Raw genomic sequence first — 20,836 nt, forward strand, 5'->3', positions numbered from 1 at the left:
TTTGTAATAATGATGTGGAACATGTGCATCACTTGTTTTCTAGACTGTGCATTTGCTTGACAGGTGTAGAGTGCTTGGACTTCAGCCTTTGGCCGACAATGGTCTTATCCGGAATTAATAAAAGAACATTTTCTCAGTTGGACAAAAGAACCGAGAAGGAGGGAGGAGCGTAATCAGCGGTTGAGGTGTTTCTGTGCGATTGTCTGGAACATATGGCTAGAAAGAAATAGGAGGATCTTCCAACACACAAGTAAAGATGTTGAAGAAATTATCAATATGACTTCGAACAATACTAATGATTGGAGTAGTGTAGATTCCTTTGGTTGTTGATGGCTATGCTGGATATGACATGGGGACTATTTTCGTGTTGTTGTGGTTTCTGTTACCATAGTTGTTAGTTTATATGGTTCTGTTTGCTCTACTACTATTGTGTTGAGCTATTTGCCTTCAAAAAAAAATATAAAGATAAATTAATTATCTGAAATGACTTAAATATCTACTTTTAAAAAATAAAAGACGTTTTTATATTTTTAATTAATCAAAAATTTATTTGTTTTCGAAATAAAAAATAAAAAAATTATTTTTATTTACTTTATGAATAAAAGAAAAATTGTAGTTCTTATCCACATTTTATTGTGACTAGAATTACAAAACAAATCGTGGTTTTATTTCATAATTTAGGGGTAATCATAAATTATGGTGTAAATTTGTCACTTGTAGTTAATTTAAATAAGGATGATGTAATATAAGTAGGAAAATAAATTTAACATGAGAAAAAATAGCTCGTCTAATTTGATCAAAAGATAAAATTAAATATATTTTAAATATCAAGAATAAGTTGAATTAAATTAGATTTTATAATATTTTAACAACTTTTTAAAATTTAAAACAAATATATTTACCCAAAAATTTACATGAACAACGAATATAAATTTGGAAGAGTTTTAAGTATATTGAAAATACCGGTGTTTCAGTTATTTTAACCGTTGATATGAATTATAAAAAATATATATAATATATATTAATTGAAATCAACAGTTAAAACAATTAGAATATCGGTGGTGTTTTTGATACACTTAAAAATTTTTCCTATAAATTTTACTCTTTTCCCTTATTTTGCTTGTAAAAGAAGTTGTATAACTATAAACACAACTATCTCTGACAGTTTTAGAAATATTTGTTAATCCACTTTAAAGTATTGAGAATTTTTTTTCACATGGCCCCAACAAATGCTTTGCATTTAACAAGAATAAGAAGGTTGAATTGAGAATAAGACATTTTTTTTCACACTTGTTTTTTATAAGAAATTGAAACTGCAGATTGAAAAGGAAATTTATAAGATAATAGACCTAGATAAAATTTGATTGAATTGTGTGAGTCTTAAGACGACCCAAATATTGATTCTATATATTTTTCGATGTTACTGATTTTTATTTAAGGATCTAATTAATATATTTTTAAAAGATATATGTTATTACTTAAAAACTATAAATGCTTGTAAATAAGTTGAGTTAAGATAGATCAATAATTTTTTTAAATGGCTAAAAAAATTTTCTGCTTATGATTAATTTTGGTGTTTGACCAGAATGAGGAGCAAATCAAAAAATGACTTAGAGAAACTTTTAAGATGTGAATTGTTGAGATAAGAATGGGACGTGGATGCCCATTCCCATGCAGTACTCACATTCTCAAAAAAGGAATAATAATTAATGAATGTTGAAATTGATCCCCCTCGTACATGTATAAATAGAGGCCTTTGCCTCCGAGAGAAACACAAGCAAATAATAAAATCACTTCTCTCTTTATGTTACAATCAAATACTCTTCTCTTTATATTTCTACTACAATTCTTTCTCTTCTTTTATTTTATAAGTATTTTAAATTCTATTTTCTATTACTCTTTACATATAATATTAATAGCAATATTAACCATCTTTATTATATTGAGATTGCAACAATAAACAGATGCGATTCTCTCTCTCTTTATTTTTAATACTTCTTTCTATCTTTGTATATATATATACATTACAACATATAATATTATTATATATATATAAATTATTATTGGGCTAATTATTTTAATACTAGAGTCTTCTATTTGTACATCTCTATTATATATATCTTTTATTTCACAACACGTTATCAGCACGAGACTCTGATCAAATTTTTAGGAAGACTCAGGTAACAAATTTTCATTATGTCAAAACTCTCTCATCTTGAATTCAATGCTCTTGACATATCTGGAAATAATTATTTATCATGGATACTAGATGTTGAAATCCATCTTGATTCAATGGATCTTGGAGATACCATTAAGGCTGAAAATAATGCATCCCAAAAGGATAAAGCCAAAGCCATGATTTTTCTCCGTCGTCATCTTGACGAAGGATTGAAAAATGAATATCTTACATTAAAAGATCCTGCAGATCTTTGGAAAGACCTTGAAGAAAGGTACAATCATCAGAAAACGGTGATACTTCCTGAAGCCCGGTATGAATGGACGCATTTGCGTTTACAAGATTTTAAATCTATAAATGAATATAATTCTGCAATGTTTCGGATCACCTCACGAATGAAATTGTGTGGGGAAAAAATAACTGATCATGATATGTTGGAGAAAACTTTCTCAACCTTCCATGCCTCGAATGTGCTCCTGCAGCAGCAGTATCGAGAGAAAGGGTTTAAGAAATATTCTGAGTTAATTTCTTGCCTTCTTGTTGCCGAACGCAACAATGAGTTGTTATTGAAAAATCATGAAGCGCGCCCAGCTGGCGCCGCCCCATTTCCTGAAGTAAATGCGGCAAATCATTACCCCAGAAGAGGTAAATGGCAAGCTTTTAATAACAAGAAAAATTATGGAAGGAAAAAGAATTATGTTCAAAAGAGGGGATCTCACCAGAAGTGGGACAAAGAAAAGAATATCGGGCAGAATAAATCAACCGAGGAGAAGTGTTTCCGCTGTGGTGGAAAGGGCCATTGGTCACGTACCTGTCGTACCCCAAGGCACCTAGTCGATCTTTACCAGGCATCTTTGAAAAAGAACGACAAAGGAAAGGAAACAAATTTTGTTTCAAATGATGCTGAGAACTCCACCACTCATTATGATGTATCTGATTTCTTTGAGGACCCTGAAGGAAATATTGGCCATTTGATCAATGATGGAATAGTTTAATATGTGAAATTGTGAAGTATCTATGTAAATAAATAATGTAAAAAATTTATTGTTAAAGTTTTATTTTCTATGTATTTAAGTTTCAAATGTGATGTACATAAATAATGAAATATTAATATTTATGAATTTTGAAATTATTAATTGTGTCAAATTTTAAAATAAAATTTTGGTATATGACATTATTTTATGTACAGTGTTTCTTAGAAAATAATTCTGATCAAGTATTCAATTTAACTGTGCATACTACTCATTTTATTATTATTTGTTTTTGAAGAGAATGGCAAGGATATGTAATGAAGATGTATGCCTTGCGGATAGTGCAAGTTCGCACACTATTCTCAAAAGTGATATATATTTTACCCATCTTGTGCCAAAAGAGGAATATGTTAACACTATTATTGGCTCAGGCAATGTGATAGAAGGCTCCGGAAGAGCTATAATTTTGTTTCCTGGAGGAACAAAATTTATAATAAATAATGCACTATTATCTACCAAGTCTCTGAGAAACTTGTTGAGTTTCAAAGATATTCGCCGAAATGGATATCATGTTGAGACGATGAATGAGAGAAATCATGAATATTTATGTATAACAACTCATGATTCAAATAAGAAAGTTATATTAGAAAAATTACCCTCACTTTTGTCTGGGTTGTATTATACCAAGATTAGTGCAATTGAATCACATGCCACTGTAAACCAGAAGTTTACTAACTCAAATGAGTTCATAACTTGGCACGACCGATTGGGTCATCCGGGAATAACCATGATGAGAAGAATTATTGAAAACTCTCATGGACATTCACTAAAGAACCAGAAGATTCTTAAATCTAGTGAATTTTGTTGTGCTGCATGTTCTCAAGGGAAATTAATTTTAAGGCCATCACCAGTAAAGATTGAATTTGAGTCCCCTGAATTCCTAGAAAGGATTCAAGGTGATATATGTGGACCTATTCATCCACCATGTGGATCTTTTAGATACTTTGTGGTCCTGATAGACGCATCTTCGAGATGGTCACATGTGTGCTTATTATCTTCTCGCAACCTGGCGTTTGCGAGATTACTGGCTCAAATTATTCGATTAAAAGCACAATTTTCAGAAAATCCAATTAAAGCAATTCGTCTTGATAATGCTGGTGAATTTACTTCCCAAGCTTTTGATGCTTATTGTATGGCTAATGGAATAAGTGTTGAACATCCAGTAGCTTATGTTCACACACAAAATGGGTTAGCAGAATCACTTATTAAGCGCCTCCAATTAATTGCTAGACCCTTGCTTATGAGAACAAATCTCTCAACCTCGGTTTGGGGGCATGCAGTTTTACATGCTGCAGGACTTATTCGTTTGAGGCCAACGAGTTACCATCAGTTCTCTCCTATGCAATTAGCTTTTGGCCAGCAGCCAAATGTTTCCCATTTAAGAATATTTGGGTGTGCGATATATGTTCCCATTGCACCACCTAATCGCACCAAAATGGGACCCCAAAGAAAATTGGGGATATATGTTGGATATGATTCTCCCTCTATAGTGAGGTATCTTGAGATACAAACTGGTGATGTGTTTAAAGCCCGGTTTGCGGATTGTCATTTTGATGAATCAAAATTTCCAACATTAGGGGGAGAGAATAAGCTTCCTGAAAAGGAACTTAATTGGAATGCATCATCGTTGATGCATTTAGATCCTCGATCAGCGCAATGTGAACTAGAAGTTCAAAAGATTATACATTTGCAAAGAATAGCAAATGAATTGCCTGATGCATTTTCCGATACAAAGAGGATAACCAAATCTTATATACCAGCGGAAAATGCCCCAATTCGAATTGATGCCCAGTAGGACAAGTAGCTACTGAAGCGAATTCACGCCAGAAGCGTGGCAGGACGGAAAATGTCCCAATTCGAATTGATGTCCCAGTAGGACAAATAGCCACTGAAGCAAATACACGCCAGAAGCGTGGCAGGCCTGTCGGTTCCAAAGACAAAAATCCTCGAAAGAGAAAAGAGGTAAATATGATTCCTGTTGAAAAAGACATAGTAAAGACACCTGCAGTTGTCCAAAATTCTGATATAACGCCAGAAGACGTTCAGGTACCTGAAAATTGTGAAAATGACGAGATCTCGATAAATTATGTCTTTACAGGAGAGAAATGGGACCGAAATAAGACAATTGTCAATGAAATATTTGCATATAATGTGGCATTAGATATCATGCATGAAAGTAAGGATCTTGAGCCAAGATCAGTCGAAGAATGTCGACAAAGAAATGATTGGCCAAAATGGGAAGCAGCCATGAAGGCTGAATTAGACTCACTTGCAAAACGTGAAGTCTTTGGACCTGTAGTCCGTACACCTGCAGATGTAAAACTTGTTGGATACAAATGGGTATTTGTGAGAAAACGAAATGAGAAAAATGAAGTTGTGCGCTACAAAGCCCGACTTGTGGCACAAGGTTTTTCACAAAGGCCCGGTATAGATTATGAAGAAACGTATTCCCCTGTAGTGGATGCGATAACATTGCGTTATTTGGTCAGTTTATCCGCATATCATAAACTGCATATGCATTTAATGGATGTGGTAACAGCCTATTTGTACGGCTCATTAGATCGGGATATCTATATGAAAGTCCCTGAAGGACTAAAGATATCCAAACCATCCAATGAATATTCGCAAGGGTTATACTCAGTCAAATTGCAAAGATCTTTATATGGTCTAAAGCAATCTGGACGAATGTGGTATAATCGTCTTACTGAGTATCTGGCCAAAAACGGATTCAAGAATGATGATATCTGCCCGTGTGTTTTCATAAAGAAAATTACATCTGGGTTCATTATAATTGCTGTGTACGTTGATGATTTAAATATCATTGGGACTCCTGAAGAGATTCCAACAATTATAAAAATTCTAAAAGAAGAGTTTGAGATGAAAGATCTTGGAAAGACTAAATTTTGTCTCGGCCTGCAGATCGAGCATATAAAAAGTGGGATCTTTATTCATCAAACAACATACACAGAAAGGATCTTGAAAAGATTTTATATGGATAAGTCACATCCATTAAGTACACCAATGATCGTAAGATCCTTGGATGTGAAAAAGGATCAATTTCGTCCTAAAGAAGAAAATGAAGATATCCTTGGTCCTGAAGTACCATATCTTAGTGCCATTGGAGCGCTAATGTATCTTGCTAATAATACGCGACCTGACATATCATTCGCGGTGAATTTACTAGCAAGGTATAGTTCCTCTCCAACCAGAAGACATTGGAGTGGAATCAAACAAATTTTTCGATATCTTCATGGAACGGTTGATATGGGATTGTTTTATCCCTATGGATCCAAGTCACAACTAGTTGGCTATGCAGATGCCGGATACCTGTCTGATCCACATAAAGGGAGATCTCAAACAGGATACCTGTTCACATATGGTGGTACAGCTATATCATGGAGGTCCACGAAACAGACGATAGCAGCAACCTCCTCTAATCATGCTGAAATACTGGCGATTCATGAAGCTAGTCGCGAATGTTTTTGGCTGAAGAGTCTGATTCAATATATTCTGTCATCATGTGGACTGATTGATCATAAGATAGCTCCAACTATCCTGTTTGAAGATAATGCAGCATGTATTGCTCAACTTAAAGGCGGATACATCAAAGGCGATAGAACAAAGCATATTTCCCCCAAATTCTTCTTCACTCATGATCTTCAAAATCAAGGGACAATTGATGTGCAACAGATCCGCTCAAGCGACAATCTGACAGATTTATTTACAAAGTCACTTCCAAAATCCTCCTTTGAAAGATTGGTACATGAGATTGGAATGCGCCGATTTCGAGACTTTAAATGATGTCGGCAAGAGGGGGAGACTGTACTCTTTTTCTCTTGGTCAGGTTTTTTCCCATTGGGTTTTTCTTGACAAGGTTTTTAATGAGGCAGTCCCCATCACAAGGGATATTGTACTCTTTTTCCTTCACTAAGGTTTTTCCCACAGGGTTTTCCTTTAGTAAGGTTTTAATGAGGCAATAATCCTAAATGGGCATCCAAGGGAGAGTGTTGAGATAAGAATGGGACGTGGATGCCCATTCCCATGCAGTACTCACATTCTCAAAGAAGGAATAATAATTAATGAATGTTGAAATTGATCCCCCTCGTACATGTATAAATAGAGGCCTTTGCCTCCGAGAGAAACACAAGCAAATAATAAAATCACTTCTCTCTTTATGTTACAATCAAATACTCTTCTCTTTATATTTCTACTACAATTCTTTCTCTTCTTTTATTTTATAAGTATTTTAAATTCTATTTTCTATTACTCTTTACATATAATATTAATAGCAATATTAACCATCTTTATTATATTGAGATTGCAACAATAAACAGATGCGATTCTCTCTCTCTTTATTTTTAATACTTCTTTCTATCTTTGTATATATATATACATTACAACATATAATATTATTATATATATATAAATTATTATTGGACTAATTATTTTAATACTAAAGTCTTCTATTTGTACATCTCTATTATATATATCTTTTATTTCACAACATGAATGACTTTAAAAAAAATTGAAAACATTATCCGAGAGCATTACTCCTTAGTATTTTTTTAGATTTAAGACTTTTACTAATTTAGCCTCTTAAATTCTAATTGTACTATAGTAATTTTTAAGATTAAGTTTTTGGTCATTATTGTGGTTCTTAATTCATTATACAAATACTCCATTATATAATGAATTAACTACATCACAGAATAATATTTTTACATTCAGTATGCTATATGTAATTGAATCAAATTATAATAATCGTTCGTAATCTTATCTATAACTTTATTAATATCAATAATTTTATACAACATATATCATAAAATCATATTATAACTTTATCTATAACTACATTAACATTATTACAATCATTTTAAAATTAATAAATTAAAAATTTATTTTTACTCTAGTATGAAATCAATAAAAATTGTATACACTATTTTTTTTTGTTTAAATCTCTTTATTGATATAGATAATTTTTTTAATTTTTATTATCCATTACGAACACTTTATTCGTACATAAATTGAGGGATTCTTTTTAAAAAAGCAAAAGACGTGTAAAATAAATCATTATCTAAATTATAGACTTTTCTCACAATAAGTCGATTTAAGTGAAATTGGTTTGTGTAGATAACACCTTCCTACTAAATCGATTTGAGTGAAATTAATTTATTCATTTCTCTTGTTTTTGGTAAATCATCCTGGTTCAAATCATTTTATGTAGTGTATTTTCTTCTAATAAATCAGTTTACCTTGGATCGAATTATGTATATTTGCATAATCATACTAAATTGTCCTTAAAATAATTCACGATGGTTCTATACTAAATCATTCTGATTCAGAATAATTTGGATGAAACATAATTGTAACTATTTTTGCTGAAGTTAGTCGATGTATAATTTGTTCATTTTAGGGGGTTGGTCCCCTTACGACTCACGAAAATGCTATAATTTGTAGAAACGTATGTTTCTATATATATAGACCCAGTCTCCGGTTTGACAAAAGGTCTAATTATGTGTAATAATAGCATTGTAGCAGCAGTGGGTATAGTTTAATAGTAAAAGTGCGATTCGTTCTACGGACCCCTTAAGAGTTAAGGGATCCCGCCTGTCCCTTGGCCCATAAGTCCTGGCACAAGGTTAGAATTTTAGCTCTTCCAGAGTGGTATCTCACTGATGGCTCGGGCCCTCCGGAAGGAGGCCTTTTTCGCCTTCCACCTAAGCTGCGCAGGAAAAGCTCAAAGCCAATCCCAGAAAACAGTGAAGCTTCATAGGGTCTTTCTGTCTCTGCCCCCCCTCTATCTATCCAAGGGATGGAAGGGCAGAGGCCTTTAGTGTCCCCTCCAGTCAATAATTAGGGCCTCACAATGAATAGCCAATATGCTTTTATCTCATGCCTTTCTTCGTTTATGGTTCGATATTCTGGTGTCCTAGGCGTAGAGGAACCACACCAATCCATCCCGAACTTGGTGGTTAAACTCTACTGCGGTGACGATACTGTAGGGGAGGTCCTGCGAAAAAATAGCTCGGCGCCAGGATGCAAGAGTTATCCGGAATGATTGGGCGTAAAGCGTTTGTAGGTGGCTTTTTAAGTTCGTCGTCAAATCCCAGGGCTCAACCTGGACAGGCGGTGGAAACTACCAAGCTGGAGTAGTGAATATTTGTAAGTTCTTTATCAATATGAGGTATACGTCGGCAATGAGAAAATAATGGGATGGGTACATGCAAAAGACACTCTCACGCTCAAGTCAGTAAGTATTTAAGAGGTATAAGAATTCTATGATTATAGAATATTCGACGTGAAATAGAACTTATCACGTGTGTGTCCTTATAATAATTCTATGAATATAAAATGTAAGACATGAAATAGAATTTATCATGTGTTTGTTTTTTATATTAGATATAGAAAGTCTCTTTTATAGGCATAGAATTGATAAATGATATTCATGTTATGACCGTCTCGTCATTAAGATGGAAATAATAGTAATTAAGTTGGTAATAAAGGTGTCAGTTACAAACAAAGAATGAATAATAATTAAGGCTAAATTATGACTCATAATACACAATAAAGATCGAGTTATAATGTGATGGATTATTAACAAAAGCCAAATTAGAATAAACAAAGAGTTCCGCTAGGGAGCCAATAGAGTATTTGTACAATGTGTACAATGGACTGCTTATTTAACCCAATATGAGTTAAAAATAAAAATTATCCACGAAATAATAAATTTAAAAACTCTTATTAAGTTATTTCACATCAAATTTTAAATTTTAAATTCTCTAATTTCAAATTTCAAATTTTAAAAAAATCCAGTTAGTTATTTCAAAAAAATAACCATCCTCAATAATCATCCCATTTCACTGTCGCTATTTGTCTTGCCACACGCCACTCACCCTTAATAAAAATAATCATCCACTTAAGGATAAAAATAATCATTCGCATACCTAATGAATTGAACATCTAACATATTTTAATTATATATAACTAAACTCAATCCAATCAAAATAATCATCTACATAAAAATAAAACAATCATCCGCATATCTACTAAAATGTCCATCCTAAATTGACCATTAAAATAGAAAAAGAAGATGAATAAACAGAAGAAACTATTATTGTGGTGAAACATAATTTTAAAGGACTAGTTATGACAAAAGCAGCACTATTGTGAAGCATAGGGCTCAAATCATGAAAGAAGCTAACCATGCTTGGATCCGAAGAAGAAGAAGAGCATAGTGGTATCATCGGTGAGAAGAGGTTTGAAGGAATGGGAGAAAGCGAAGCCGTTCGGAAGAGAGGCGAGGCGCATCGGGCTGACCGGCGAAGGTGAGGACGGTGCCGGTAGGAGGATGCAGCGGCCTCGGTATGGCCAACAAAAAATTCAGTAACGCAAGATGAGAATCAGAGAAGATGACGGTGAGTTTTGGACGTGTATTAGAGATTACGATAATAACCGTACATAATGTAAATGGATTTAAATACTAATCTTAATTTTTAAATTTTAAAATTTAAAATTAAATAATTAATTAATTATCTAATTTTTAATTTTAATTTTATTTTTTTTTAATTCATTATACACATTGTACACAATTAATATTAATTTCCAATACTTTTTCGTAAACAATAATACTAAAACTCCATCCTTTGAAATGGGTTAGTTACCCTATTTATTAATGTGTTTTGGTGCGTTTTAATTAACAGCGGTGGTTGGAGTGGCACGTGGGTAGAAAGATTAGAAGGAATAAAACACGTGGTATTGGGAGTGAGTGTGAACGAGGAATCAGTGCGGAGCTTCCAATGCGGCCATGTGCGTTTTGCAGTGTTCCACTTCACCGCTTCCTCCATTACTATTTATCTTTCTCACTTTCTCCTTTTCTTCATCTCCATTTCCATTCATATCCAAACAAACAAAAACCCTTGAAATCCTCTCCCTTTTCCTTTTTTGTCTCTTTCCCAACACCCTTCTCCCAACTAAACTTCACAATAAAGAACACACAAAATCTATTCTAACCTGAATTTGCGTGTAAAATTGGGCTAATAAGAAGTGATGTTTTAATTTATAGTATAGGTTATATAATTTTTTTTTTTTTTACAGGAGAAACAAACTTTCATTCATAAACTAGTAAAATAGTACCTATAAATAATTAAAAAAAAAAGTTCTACAACTAAAAAATAAAATAAATATTCTCTAGGTTAAACTATAAATTAAGAGGAAATAAAAAATTGAGACAAATCTAAATCTTTCTTGTTTATAAAACTATAAGATGTGTTGTAACATAATTGGATATTTATCTTTTTTTTAAGAATAAATTTAAATATCTTTTTAATCTCTAAACATCTTCATAAATAAAATTTCTCTCTAAATCTCGATCTTAAAGGAGAGAGATGTGTGTTTCCAAGAGAAAGAAGAGAGTTTTTACCAACAGAAAAAAAGAAAACTTTTTAAGTAGTAATATAATTGGGATAATTCCACAAAATTATATAATTTATTTAATTAATTTTATTAAAAATTAAGAGAATCAAACATAAGTCACCTAATATAAAATTAATTAGTAGTTCAATATTAGAATCTTAAAATAATGCTACATGAGAATATAAATCGAATATTGAAATTTTATTATTCTTAAAATTGATAATGAAACCTTTTTATTTCATTGTTTTATTTTTCATAAATTTTTTTATTAAGAGTAAGTTGAAAATAGCATATAATAAATAAGTGACTCTATTAATTAAAAGTTGGTAAAATCGCTCTCCTTCAAATTAATACTAAATTATAAAATTGGAAGAAACAAAGTGTTAAGTGTACTGGTATTTTGGAATCCATGATAAACATTTAAAAAAAAAAAACACCAAAGAAGCTTACATTGGTTAATTTTTTTGGATATTGGATAAAAATGGGTGTAATCCTTTAATATTAGAAATTATAGTGTTTTACAAAATTATGGGGCTATAGAATTCGCAGAGTGCGAATTGTCAGATTAATTTTTTTTTAATTTATAAAGATAATACACAGTCTGCGTATTGTATTATTTTAATATTAAATTACAATACACAATCTGCATATTGTAAATACATAGACTGCGTATTATCAGTGCAATATGTATTCTGCGTATTGTACTCGCATAAAATAAGGTCTCCATAATATTGTAAAACTCTATTTTTTATAACATTAATGTAAAACTTTATTCAATCTTCCGTATTAAAATAAAAAATTCGCTTACATTGTATCTTGTTTAAAGGAAAAAGAAAATGATAAAGGTTGCTTAAAATACGATGATTGAGCCCCACCCAAATAATAATAACTTGAGGAGTAAGCTCGCTGAATGCCAATAACTATTGTTTGATATACAGGTCAATTAGACAATTACTTTCTTGTTCTTTTATAATTCCTAGCATATTATTTGATTCTCTCCCAAAAAAATAGCATATTATTTGATTCCTTTTATTTTGCGCACATGCTCATTTGCAATATCGTAGACATCTCACGTGTTGAATTATTATGTACCCTAGTTCATTAAGCTACAATATATAGTTGAGCATAATCAATTAACTTATGAAGTTAAACTTGTTATTACTATCTATGGAAAAATTATAGACAAGAGCAAAAGAGAGTTGGCACAAATAACAAAAATTAGTGCATATTTTAAAAAGACATAAGTATTTTTTGCTGTTGTGAAGTTTTTTATTATATCCATTTATAAAGATTTTTATAATTACTAGTTGAATGTGAAAATAAGTCTATTGATTTTGTGAGCTAACCGTCTTATATTATATAGAGATGCTTTTATGTGAAGATAATATTTAATAATTATTAAATAATTTGATATATTTAATTAAATTATTTAATATAATACATGTCGATATGAATAATTAACATATAAAAAATATTATATTATATAACTAAGAAACAAATCATCAGAATTTTTTATTTTTTGCGTCAGATATGGTTAGAAGATTTAGGGTTCAAATTTATGATCCATAACCGAACTCTAGTCCAAATAAGGAGCCTCCTTCATTGCTAAGAGTCTAAAACTTGATTGGGCTGCATTTGAGAACTTTGTCCCTCTCTTGGGTCAATAACAAAAAGGAGTACCCCTAGTTTGCCCCCAAAATATAGTAATTGTGTTCATAAAATCTACCAAAAGAAAAATAAATTATGTAAATCTTAAACTTCCATGGTTTATTCCCAAAAAATATACCATGCACCAAAAAATTCTTCTGACCAAAAAGATATGGAGCACCAAATCTAATTTTTGAGAGTTTCGCTAATGAGTATGCTACTACTTAAGGAACCCAATAAAAAGAGCCCAACAAGGCCGAGAAAAAAAAAAAAACTAACCCTATCCTTGTCTATTTTCACAAAGAACAAGACGATTTCTGTACAAAAAAAAAAATACTTTGATTTTCAATTTTTTCATTTTGGAACAATATGATTCTTTTATTAAAAAATCTATAAAATAGTAATGGTAATTATTTTTGTGGGGGAACCATTTGTATTTTGTGAAAATTTTAAACCCTACAAAATTCTTTTCAACAATATAACTAATTATGATCATTATTATTACTATATTCTTCATTCTCATAATTATCACTTCTACCTCTACTATTATGTAACCATACTTTATCATCATCATTATCTCGTCTATAGTCATCATCATTACCATTAACGTTCTATTATTTCGTTTATTGTTTGACGTTATTTTTTTTTAAGATATTCGCACTGTAATTATTTTTTTTTTCTTACGACATCATTTTCAGTAATAATCTTTTTTTACTTAACCATCACAGATTAAAGAATTTTTTAAAAATAAAATTATTAATAATTTATAGAAATTTAAAACTCTATAAATTATAAATCTCCCAAACTAATTTTTATTACTATTTAACAGAATTTTAGTGAGATCCCAACTTGTACACTTGAGTTCATATCTTTGAGTAATTTTTTCCAATTGCATTTGAGTTTGACGTGTCTTCATATTTAACTTTATTTTATATATATATCTTGAACAATTTAATTTAACCAAAAAAAAAGTAACTTAAATTTTAAACGGAAGACATATCACCTAGATACATGGCTTACATAATCACATACAATTATTTGCATGTAGGACAAAATCTTTACTTGTTTGTTATTTGGCCCCTCAATGGCTATTTTGTTTATACTTTTATTACTCGTACTTTAAGAAAATTGATCTCTTTACATAGTCAAATGATTAATGAAACCGAAGTGCCAGATTCAAACTGTATAAATACTATATAAAATTTTCCTAAAACTTGATTAGATTATTGGCAATGGAGACAATACCAAATTGACCGTTTATGAGAAAAAAAAAAGTTGCATATACCATGTAGTATAGAGAATATTTACTTTAATTTGAATGGAATGTGCCTTCTTATCTTATGCACGAGTAATAATATCTCTATCACCAAAATGTTCAGAGAAAGTGAACAAAGGAAAATGTCAATTAGTTATAACTCAAATAACATAATCTTTCTATACTTACTTAAGAGGTCGCGAGTTTGAATCTCCTTATCTTTGGTAAAAAAATAAAATAATAAAGATTTTCCTAAGGTTAGGTATTCTTTTTTCACAAAAGTTTAGAATAGAGGAATTTTTTTCTTGGACATATAAAAATAAAGTCCTCTAGATTGTCTGCCTTATCCTCTTCAAATAATTTTTTTTTTACCAAAAATAGAAGACTCGAATATGCAACTTTTTAATTGAGTATGGGGAGACTATGCCATTTGAATTATAACTCATTGGCTATCCTCTTCAAATTATTGTCCTGAAGATATTGTGAAATATTATATATCAACTATGGTACATAAAAAAAATTCAATTATTAATATAAAATATATATTAAAATATAAAATAAAAATTAAAAATAAGATACACAATACATATAGTTATACACAAATATAAGATAATTAGTTTAGTAGTTAATTTTGTATATTCAAATAATATTTTTAACTATCTATTTTCTCTTGTGGAATCACTTTTGGTTTTCCTTCTCTTAAAATTTTGTTTGTGTTTTGTTTTGAATTTTAAAAATTTTGAATATAGATTTTTTCTGTTTTAGTTTATGCTTGTTAAAATTTTCCAAAATCATGAAAATAATGTTCTATGATTATAATTGTTTAAAAAGTTTTATAAAAATATATTAAAAAAAGTTTTTTAATCTAATTTTTCCTCCAATATAATAGAATGAAACGTAATAAGCATCTTTTATGTACCTTTCAAGTAATATTTGAGATATTTTTTTTTTCTTTCTTTCTTTCTGGGCTAACTTTATTCTTTACAAATCACAAGTGGATTTAAAGCCAAGTTGGCAACGATATTCAAATTCTCTCATTGTTTTAATTTGTTATTATAACTTTCGTATAATATACTTATGCTTCTGCTTTCTTTGATTCCGGTATGGTTCCGTTTGGCACGGGGTTAAAAAAGAAATAAATATTTAAAATAAATCAGTTTATATTTCAGCTTAATCGTATATATGCATGGATGGGTTGAACATGTTTTTGGTCTTTAATTATAAATATGATTAGTGTTCGAATTCTCCCTTATATACGTAACAATTAACATTAGCTAGGGTTAAACCCCTTAATAAATAGAGTTTAGTTTTGTGAGAGATTAGTCCTTAATTATCCTCTCAAGCAATATTGTAGATCACAAAAAAAAAAAATTATTACTATAAAATTATTAAATATTTTAAAAAGTGTTCAAATTCGGGAAACTTGTGACTCGAGCTCAGAGAAAAAGAAGAGATTCAGATTAAAGAAAAGGTTTGGTACACAAATTTAAGTGGTGAACCTCACAAATCAGGAGTGGGAGGTTGCTGTTATATAGTAAAGTTAACTCAGCATAGCTAACCTAACTAATTTGCTAAAATAATGTTACAGCTAGTTACAGCTAACTTAAAGCATAGCCAATCTAACTGATTTGCTAAAATGATGTTATTAGCTTAAGGGTATCAACATCCCCCCTCAAGCTGGATAGTGAAAATTCACTAATCCAAGCTTGGAATACATCTGCTTGAAGGGTCCAGGAGGCAAAGCTTTGGTGAATACATCAGCTGTTTGGTGAGCTGAAGAGATTGGCAGTAGCTTGAGTATCCCAACTTGAACCTTTTTTCTTGTGATATGGCAATCCACTTCTATATGTTTGGTTCGCTCATGAAAGACGGGATTGGCAGCGATATGGAGTGCGGATTGATTGTCGCAGTACATTGTGAAAGGCTTTGGATGATCGACATTGAGGTCCTTGAGGAGATAAAGGAGCCATTGTCCTTCGATGGAACCAAGGGCCATTGCCCTGTATTCAGCCTCGGATGAGGAGCGAGCCACCGTGGCTTGTTTCTTGCTCTTCCAAGAGATGAGGGAAGTGCCAAGAAAGAAGCATTGTCCAGAGATAGAACGACGTGTATCGGCACAGGTCGCCCAATCAGAATCTGTGTAGCCAGATAAAGAGAGGTTAGAGTCGTTGCTGAAGAAAAGACCAGCTGCTGGAGAGGCTTTGAGATAGCGAAGAAGATGCATGCCAGCTCTATAATGATCATTAGTAGGACAATCTAGATATTGACTAAGTTTGCTAACCGCGAAAGAGATGTCCGGACGTGTGTTGGTAAGGTAGATGAGGCGCCCAATGAGTTGCCTATACTTGGTTGTATCTTCGAGTCTAGTGCCTGAAGTCTTTGTAAGTTGAGAGTTGTAACACATGGGAGTGGAAACAGGTTTGGATGTTAACATACCAAAATCCATGAGGAGATCAAGGGTATATTTCCGTTGATAGAGAGCAATTCCCTTACCATTTCGAGTAATTTCCATGCCAAGAAAGAACTTGAGTTGACCAAGGTCCTTAATGGTGAATTTCTTGTCGAGAAGTGTCTTCAGGTTGTTAATTTGTTGCATGTCATCCCCAGCCATGACGATATCATCAACGTATACTAAAACTGCTGTGAATTTGTTGCTAGTTTGTTTAGTAAACAATGAATAGTCATGCTTAGACTGCACATAACCCGCTGCTGTGAGGACAGAGCTGAGCTTCGAATTCCACTGCCTGCTCGCTTGTTTGAGTCCATAAAGGGACCTTTCAAGTTTGCAAACAGTATTGGAAGGGACTTGTAGTCCTGGTGGTGCCTTCATATAGACTTCTTCGGATAAATCGCCATGTAAAAATGCTGTATTGACATCCAATTGGTGGAGGTGCCAGTCCTTTACTGCTGCAAGAGCCAAGATGAGTCTGAATGTTGTCATTTTAACCACCGGACTAAATGTATCGAAGTAGTCAAATCCCACGGTTTGAGTAAATTCTTTTGCGACAAGTCTTGCTTTGTGTCTTTCGATGGTTCCATCAGACTTGTACTTTGTTTTGAAGACCCATTTGCAACCTATTGCCTTTTTCCCAACAGGGAGGGTTGTGAGAGACCAAGTTCTATTGCTTTCAAGGGCCAAAAGTTCATCACTGATAGCTTTATTCCAACAATCTTCCTTCACAGCTTCTTCAAAAGACTTGGGTTCGGTGTTGGATGATATAGTGAGGGAAAAATGTCTCTGCGATGGTGAGAGTGCATCATATGATAAGTGAGCAGAAATTGAATACCTGCAAGGACTATTGGCAATAGCTTTAGAAGATGAAGTTTGCATGCAATGATAATCCTTTAAGTAATTTGGTGGCTTTCTTGTTCTGCATGTCTCTCATTCAATTGTGATTGTGTGTGTATCTCTGTATGAGGTAATGGTGTTTGTGAAGGAGGAGATGATGATGCATGATCAAAAGCTTGTTGATTTAGTGAATTTGAGGAATTCGGTGTGGGTGTGTGATCGGACGGTGTATTAGATGCTAATGTTTGATCATGAGATGATGAACTATGTGGTGGTGCATGATTATGAGTGAGAGTGTCTAGTGCATGATATATATGTGAAGCATGAGATGTAATAGTAAAAGGATCTATTTCATCAAAAATGGGTAAAGATGACTGCAAAAGTATTGGGTTCTCAATTTGAGTGTTAGTGCTCTTTGTGATAAGAGGAAAATTAGACTCATAAAACACAACGTTCCTTGAAATGAAAACCTCTTTATTTGATAAATCCATCAAAATGCATCCTTTAGTGTTTGATTTGAATCCGAGGAACAGACATTTCCTGGCCCTACTGTCAAGCTTCTTCCTATTTGCTATCAATGTACAAGCAAAAGCAAGGCAGCCAAACACTTTTAAGGAGCTAATGTCAGGTACCTTTCCATATAAAATGCTAAATGGTGAGTTCTTCTTTAGCTTAATGCTAGGTATTCTATTCATCAAGTGCACAGCATGATGTATTGCATGAGGCCAAAGACATTTGTGAAGGTTTGATTGAAAAATAAGACCTCTAGCAATGTTAAGAATGTGCTGGTGCTTCCTTTCCGCAACGCCATTTTGTTGTGGAGTTTTCACACATGAAGTTTGATGAATGATACCTTTAGATTGGTAAAAAGAGGTGAGATTAAATTCTGGACCATTGTCGGATCGAATGGCCTTTATTGTTTTGCCGAATTGAGTTTCTATCAAGAAATAAAGTTTTTAACCAAATTTGAAACTTCAGATTTCAGTTTGAGGAAGTGTACCCATGTATATCTACTCTTATCTTAACTATTGTCAAAAAATATTTGAAACCGTTGGTTGAAGGAATGGAAATTGGTCCCCATATATCAAAATGCACTAAATCAAAAAATTCATTAGATGTAGTAGAACTAACAGGAAAGGGAAGTCTCTTTTGTTTAGAGAAATGGCAAATATCACATGGTTGTTTAAATCCTTTACCATCTACAAATGGATAAATGTCATGCATCAATTGTAATGTATCTTTTGGTATATGACCTAGTCTAAGGTGCCACAGATTATTAATATTGCTAGTGCAACTTATTGTGCTATTGGAAAGAGAAGTGTCATTGCGACATGCTCCATCATGTGTGGTATGTGGAATTTGTGATTGTTGAATGAGAGATGAGGCAGAATTTTAAACCAGTTTAGTGTTGGGTTGAATAGTCAAAGAGTATAATCCTCCATTTTCCTCAGCTGTGCCAATCGTCCTCCATGTATTCAAATCCTGTATCTCACAGCTCTTGTCAGTGAAAGAAGCTTTGCAGTGTAAGTTTTTAGTTATTTGAGAAATTGAAATAAGATTGAAATTGAAATTAGCAATGTATAAAACGTTTGTAAGATAAAGATCTTTTGAAAAAAGAATGGTTCCAGAAATAGAAGTGGTAGTATGAGAACCACTAGGTAATTTGACTAAAATTGGTTTTATATGAGTGTAGTTGACAAAATCAGTAAGTGTGTGACAGACATGATCAGTGGCTCCTGAATCAAGTATCCAAGAGTTGGAATAAAATGATTTCAATGACAAGAGGTGTGATATGTGTGTGCTCATGTGTAGGGTGTGAGTATGAATACCTGACTCTGAAGAATTGATTGTGGCACCAAGAGACTGAGAAAGGGGATTGTTGCAGTAAAGCTATGAGTGCTTGTTTTTGATCTTGAGTGAAAGAGAGCTCAGCACTACTACCTTCTTGTTGTGGAACAAGGATTTGACCTCTACTTTCATCAGGTTCTGCAGTGGTCATCACATTCATTGTTAATGTGTTGTGCTTTTGTTGTTGCTTGAGATGGGATGGTAAACCATGCTTTTTGTAGCAGGTGTCTACAAGATGACCAGTCTTGTGACAGTAGGAGCAAGTTTTGGATGGTGGCCTTCCAAATCGACCACCTCTTCCTCTAACCCCTCTACCTCGCCCTCGAGTAGCCATATGCTGAAATCCAAGAGAGTCAAAACTGGATTGAGTAGTTAGAATTGTTTTTGATTCAAGAATGTCAGGAGTGGTGAATTGTCGTTCTTGCTGGGTCAAGAGTGCAAAGGCACCATTGATTGTTGGGAGTGACTTCATTAACATGATATGTGATCTCGCTACAGCATATTGTTCATTGAGACCCCTTAAAAACCTAACTAAGTAGCTGTCTTTTCTATAATTTCTAACAACACTGAGTCCACAAGTACAAGATTCTCCACAATTGCAATGAGGAATTGGCTGAAAGATGTCTAATTCTTGCCATATAGCTTTCAATTTAGTGAAGTATGAAGTAATACTCAACTCACCTTGTTTGATGGAGAACAACTCTTCCTCAAGTGCAGCTATTCTAAACACGTCCCCCTGAGAATATCGATGTTGGAGATCACGCCAAATATCACCAGCATTGTCATTCCAGATTACACTATGAAGAATTTCTTCACTGATCGAAGAAGCTAGCCAAGACACTACATGAGTATTGCACTTCTCCCAAGCCATGAAATTGGGGTCATTTTCTTGAGGTTTCGGGAGACTTCCATCCACAAAATAGAGCTTGTTCTTTCCTTTTAGCGCCAATGTCATGGCTCTTGACCATGAGCTGTAATTATGAGTGGTTAACACAACATTAATGATAGAGATGCCAGAATTTTTTTCATGATGCAAGAAATAAGGGCTTGATGGGTCAGAGATGGAATGGACTTGAGTTCTTGGCATATGTGATTGAAGGTTGGATATTTGAGATAATAAACGAGCTAGGTTTTGAAGATCAGAAACTGAAAAATTTGAATTCGGATTTTCATTGTTG

Source organism: Arachis ipaensis, chromosome B5 (assembly GCF_059453495.1).
Source record: "Arachis ipaensis isolate K30076 ecotype BB chromosome B5, ASM5945349v1, whole genome shotgun sequence".
Lineage (NCBI taxonomy): Eukaryota > Viridiplantae > Streptophyta > Magnoliopsida > Fabales > Fabaceae > Arachis > Arachis ipaensis.